Genomic DNA, 6,000 nt, shown 5'->3' with positions numbered 1-6,000 from the left:
AAACCAAAAGACTGAACAAAATTGATGCGTGTACTGATTAATGTAATTAACCACATGCAAAGTTTCGTGAATTGCAACAACTATAATTTATTATCCAAGATCTAAATAATCGCTACTAAGAGTAACTGATCATAAAATGTTTTTCCAATCGCTCAAGCTCCCGAGGACCTAACGATAGGTCGGGTGACGTAATCTTGAAAATTCCGGAAGGTCGGGTGACGCCACGCCTCTTTGAACCGTGTTTACTTTGGCAGTTATATTTTATATTTATTCGATTCTAAAATATATTCCCAAAAATTCTGAAAGTTGTTTTAATTTGTATCACTTGGATATGATTTGTATTAGAAAGTGCTGTGAGTGTGACGCTTGAACGGAAGGAAGTCAACCTAACCTAACCAACTGGTATTTCTATACTGTGTAGCCGCGAGAGCTCTTTGGCGCGCTGTCTTCGGCGAAGTATTGCGCGCGCAGATTTTGACAGCGCGAAATACCTACTTTAGCAGAAATACCAAGCCTTAAGAGTAGGCGCACACCGTTGATTTTTCGTCGGCCGATAGTTGTGCCCGATTTTAAATTGTATGAAGAATCGGCCAAATCGAATCGGCGTAGTGTGCGCACTCCCATACATGCCCATACTGATCAACTGCCCGACTAAACTATCGGCCGACGAAAAATTAACGGTGTGCGCCTACTCTAAACCAGCACAGTCAAAAATTGACTAACTTACCCTACTAATCACTGTTTCAGTTGTGTTGGCCTTCAAATCAAACTTTCAATTTCTAATGCCTTTCTAGCTTGTAATGCATCATCATCATCGTAAATATTAGGGTATTATTAAATTACTGTTGTACAGAGAATTAATGAGAACGAAATTTTTAGTAAACATTACTTGCAGTTTTGGAATGATATTTAAAATTTTAAGGCCTTGTGAACGATGAAACTTAATAATTCTAACAGCAACTCTAACTAAATAAAAGACCTAACCAAATAAAAAAACCATGAGATATTAAACTTTTAAGGTGGTCCGACGACATCATAAAGGTAGCAGGAAAGCGCTGGACGCAGGCCGCTACCAACCGGGTAACATGGAAAGCATTGGGGGAAGCCTATGTTCAGCAGTGGACGTCCTATGGCTGAGATGATGATGATGAGATATTAAACTTTTAGAAAAAAACCTAAATAATGTTCAGTCAATAGCTCATCAGACTGTATACTTTCTTGTAACAAAGCAGCACAATATACTATAAATGTGTACCAACGATAATCAAGTTTTGAGGGATCCAGTAATGTATAATCCAGCAAAGCTGGACTGTTGTGTGAGCACACATTGTATGTTTGAAATACAAATTACAAATTCGAACGTGTAGGTTTTTTTCAGGACGGAATATTATTCGTGTGAACTTTAATATTAAAACACATACCCTTTTGAACGTCCGTGGGCCATTTTTTTTACCGTAAACCGTCAGTGGCACTACAGTGCCCACAACTCGAAGCGTTCGGGATTTTGATCTAAAAACGGGATGTCTCCTTGGAAACAAATCCTTAAATTTAAAATAAGACGCCCATTGCTAAGTGCTAGGTTTTCAGTTACAAGAATTTCAAATAATTGAATCTTAGGTCATTGAACGATGTCAAAGCTTGAACTTCCGAAGTATCTAAACAAATTGACAACTTCATCTATAACAAACAAACTGGTTATAACATTTTATTTATCATCTTTTAAGTAATTACGTTAGACGTTAAAAGATGCGGAACTTTTATCAAATCGTCCATAATTTCTATTAGCTTGTGATTGACAGGATGCCAACCTTTCAAAGTATTATTTTTTTTACTTGGAAAAGTTTAAGGTTTCCAAAAATAATTTTCGCTTAATGAACGAACACGTGTAAAACAGCCGTGCCTACGTAACTCAATTTTCCAAGAAATAAAACACCAATTAAAATACAAACTTTTTTCGAGATAAAAATCTTCAGACATTTGCCTCTTCTTTATCATTGTTTACATTGTTTTTGCCTTTTTAGGGTTGTTATCCTTTTTGTTAGCATCGGTCGTTGCCACCGTATTTTGAACTTCCCATTTAGGTGAAATGAAGTACAAAGAAATAAAAAATACCGTTCTTCAAACTGTGGGTTCCTTCACTTTTACTTTCGTCTATATCAATAGAACAGTTATTGTTTGCTTGTGTTACTTCTACAGCTTTTACCCATTATCTTATAAACATTTTCATTTTCTTGGTTTTGGTACTTTAATTTATGAGTATTTCGCTATTCAAGACTATTCTCATCTCTCATTCCCACCGCTGCAACTCCTGTGTAGCCAGGATCTACAGCTTGACCGCCAACAAAAACCCAACCAGTGAAGGTCAAGTTTTTCCCAGGGGAAAGTTAAACTAACCTTATACCCCCATTAAAATAATCGCTTATTTCGCTACCACATTTTTCATGAATGAATCTAGTAACGTCTGAGATACCCTATTTATCTGAACTTTATTTTTGTATTATCTACGTTACCATTAACTTTTATGTCTACGATATGCACTATGCCGTTTACTTTCCCGTTGTCCATTCTTATATCGATAGTGTTTTGTTTTCAATTCCCTTCCAATTTCAAATCGTACATAACAACTTAATTCATGCCCTTTTCACTCTCACTTTTGTCATCATCAATATTGAGGTCATTCGATATGTTCGTCATATTATTATCGTCATCACCAATGACACTGCATTCTTCATATTTAGTGTATTGTATACGTTGAAATCTTTGCCCTCAATGTCATGATCATCATCGATTGAATATCAAGACTAATACGTCAATAAGATTGTAGTTTCTCTACTGACGGACCACTCGGCCGAGTGCGTTCACCTGTTTGACCTGTTGTGGTACTTCTGGTGCGAGATACAAAGTCGATAGCAAATTGTTTGCAGAGATCGATGTGATTGTAAGGTTTTAAACTTGTTTATCGAGTTGAGACCCGATTTATTTTTTCCGTCTATTTTGTTGTTTAAAGTTAACTTAGCAATAATTATGATACTTTCACATGAGATTGCTTTTTTAATTGAATTTGTATTTTACTGTTGAGATAGCCACAAAAAATAAAAATTCAACTTGAAAAATAAATTAATGAATTTAATAATTCCGTCTAAAGTTTGCCAAAAGCCTCTTTGAATTCATTCAACTCAAAAGTGGTAGGAGAAACATCCGAGGTCGCGACCAGTGGTACCACGCTGCGCCGGCGCACGAAAGAGACAAGCGAACGTCGCAGACCGTGGCATTCACCATTGCTATCTCCGCGAGAAAACTCGTCGCGCAAAAAAAAAATACTAGAAATTTTTGACATCGAAAGCAGCATACGACCTCCTTGCCGGGAGTTGACAGTGACACTGGCCGTGTGTAAAAATGTGTTTCTAATCTGTGCTTCTTGTGTTCTAAATTCGAATTTGAATTTGAATCCTAGTGTTGTGGTGTTGTGCTCTAACTAAAGTAAAAGGTGCTAAAACTTTTAACGGATTTCTCTTTACGGATTTTTTCGGTGAGAGTTTTATCAGCATGGATTTATTCGAGGCTCGTACCATGTAAGTAATTTATGTCTTTATTAACATACATCCAGGAATTTTCCGGATCGTTATGACTTGTCATGTGTCAACAGACTGTCGTCTAATTGACATCAACCAATTAATTTGACAGCTTATTATCAATCGCCACGAATTCTTCAACAAAAACTTATTTGAATACTGATTTCCATTTGTGTATATTTGCTTTGTTAAACTAATATTCATACGGAAATTAATCACTTTGCGTGATGACATTACTTGCTTTCGCGTTTCCAGCAATATCATTAAAATTTTAATGAAAAAGTTGATCATTTCTTTTCATTAAATTCTTGTCAGTAAGAACTCATATCGCGAGCTTTACACTGCATTGCTTATTTATGTCATCTCAGCCTTGTGACGTCACGAAATTCACTTTAACCCATATATGCCCAGAGGCACGAAAACGACCCAATGGTACATGTTCTCTTGCGATGACAATTACAAAAAAACTGTACGTTTGTTTTCTGTTTTAGCGCTATAAATATAATGTTAAAAGAACTACCTAATCAAATATAACAGTTACTAAGTTCGTTCGCCGCCACTTTTTTTAGAATTTGAAATTTAATTTCACTGATTTTTTTGTTATTGAAATTAGTGCACCCAGTCTTACAAAAATGTAAATATTATTTTATGTATTCTGTTTTAAACGATTATTGCGATTGAAATATTGAAATGAATATATTTCCAAGGTAAATAACTAAGAAGTGTTATGAAAATATAAATATGTGCTTTGTTATTTTTTGCAAAAGTTCTGTTGGTCGAAAACGACCGCGTGGGCATATATGAGACCAGAATGTAGATTTTCATAGTATAAAGTATTTCAAATAAAAGTCGTGTTTATTATATAATTAGTTTATAATTTCATCAAATTATAGCAAATAGTGTAAAATTATGTTATTTGGTTAATTTAGGACCTTGAATAATTACACAGTTAGTACAATTTATTCACGAAATTCTGCAAAACACTTGTTTGTTTTTGCATAAAGAACAATTCCTACGATTTTGACTGGTGAGGATCAAATGCTCAACACCATACAGCCTTTTAGAGGTATATTAGAGGGCACTGGGCGTGTTGAAGGTCCAGGCTGAGTTCGAGGAGATCCATTTGTAAGAAGCGAATTTCTAGTAATTTACCTTCGAAACTTCAAAGTGTCTACAGATGCTCCAAGGGATCTCGCTATTATGGCAAAGTTATTGATGGGAAGGAAAAAAATGGTTCTAATGTTTTTGACATGGTTGATTGATGTCACCGTCAATAATAACTCTGGAGTTGCTAGAAATTTGCTTCCAAAATATAGATCTCCTTGAACTCAGTCTACCTTCAACACGCCCAGTGCCATCTAATATACCACAAAATGTAAGGCGATATGGTGCTGAGCATTTGATTGATCCTCACCGGTCAGATTCGTAAAAATTGTGCAGTATGCTAATACATAACTGTGAAGAAATGCAGCAAGTGTAGTGTAAATCTCCATGACAAATGTTTTGCGGCCTAAATTGTATACTAATTACTAACTATATTATTATTCAAGTTCCTAAATAAACCAAATATGATTATTATACACTATTTGCTATATTCTGTTCAAATTTGTAAACTAATGATATAATAAACACGACTGTTATTTGAAAATACTTTATACTATGAACACCTACATTCTAGTCTCATATACGCCCAGGCGGTCGTTTTCGACCGACAGAAAAAAAAATAGTTCCAAATCCTGAAATTCAAAAACTCATCTTGGTTCATGATTATGGGCCTATATAGAGTAAATATGCCAAGATACATAAAAATCTGGGACCTAAATAGTTCTGGGCATATATGGGTTAATTTTGCCAACTATTTCCAAATCTGACTTTGTATAGCTCTAATAAGGTAACAAGTCATAATGGAGCTTTATAATTATCTCTAAAGTAGGTTAATGACTCCGCAATTTTGCAGAACTAAAGCCTACTTTTCACTACAATCAATTTGTATTTTATATTCATAGTCATAATTAACCCATTTAGCCCTACCGTACCCTATGTGGTACGGTATCTTTTTGAAAATATTTCGAAGTACCAAACTGTTATTAATTTGTAAAAATGATTGTGACAGTAAGCTTAAAGTGATTATTTTACATAAAAATATTTAAAAATATGTTTTAACAAGTGGTTTTGAATATTTATGAAATTCCTCGACAGAAAACAAAAAATATATTTACAATCTATTTAAGAAGGTATAATTTCTTATTATTCATGGTAAATTATGTTATTTATCAATTTTATTTAAAAAATAGAGTACAATAGATATCATGACTACAAAAAAATATTATTGAGATTATTTTTATACGGTTTATTCCAGTCTAAAATAAGTGTACCGTATAAGGTACAGTAGGTCTATACATGAGCAAATCGTGCGAAAAAATATAAT

General features: G+C 34.3%; 1 protein-coding gene across 1 annotated transcript in view; it reads left to right on the top strand.

Annotated features, from left to right (window-relative positions):
• Positions 1 to 3,276: 3,276 nt before the first annotated feature.
• Positions 3,277 to 6,000, top strand: part of LOC135083888 (uncharacterized) — a 114,219-nt gene continuing 111,495 nt past the window's right edge. Inside the window, exon 1 of the mRNA XM_063978640.1 lies at positions 3,277 to 3,572. The gene's annotated coding sequence lies outside the window, so the exon portion shown is untranslated. The remainder of the gene's footprint in view (positions 3,573 to 6,000) is intronic.

Source organism: Ostrinia nubilalis, chromosome 24 (genome assembly GCF_963855985.1).
Source record: "Ostrinia nubilalis chromosome 24, ilOstNubi1.1, whole genome shotgun sequence".
NCBI classification, from domain to species: Eukaryota; Metazoa; Arthropoda; class Insecta; order Lepidoptera; family Crambidae; genus Ostrinia; species Ostrinia nubilalis.
The sequence above is the reverse complement of the archived record's forward strand: the minus strand, read 5'-3'. Positions and strand labels throughout refer to the sequence as shown.